Below are 418 nucleotides of genomic sequence, written 5' to 3'. Positions count from 1 at the left end.
ATGTGTTGAGACAGATGGACAAGGTCAGTTTAAATTTCATTTCTTAACTTGTTATAAAAATAATTAATTCAAAACATATATACATTTTCATTGGATTCAATATTGTAACTTTTCACACCATGATCTGATATGGTATTTCTTTTTCTAGATTATATGGATATTGAAGGGATTGTCGGAAACACTGATTTCCACCACTCAAATTTAGTAAGGGGGGGGGGGGTCTTGAAATTTTGCTTAAACGCTAATCAGCAGCTTTTGTGATTTACAGTTAAGCATTTCTTAATTTGAAGGAACCTGATACATTTAAAGAGTTAAGAAAGATCCTTTACAATCCCTTTTATTAAATCATATCACAAATTCCCAAAAAGGAAGGGGAAAACAATTAAAACTATATTATTGTCCTGTTATTTGACGTTTC

The sequence above is a fragment of the Lottia gigantea genome (assembly GCF_000327385.1).
Source record: "Lottia gigantea unplaced genomic scaffold LOTGIsca_21, whole genome shotgun sequence".
In the NCBI taxonomy this organism is placed as follows: domain Eukaryota; kingdom Metazoa; phylum Mollusca; class Gastropoda; family Lottiidae; genus Lottia; species Lottia gigantea.
The sequence above is the reverse complement of the archived record's forward strand: the minus strand, read 5'-3'. Positions refer to the sequence as shown.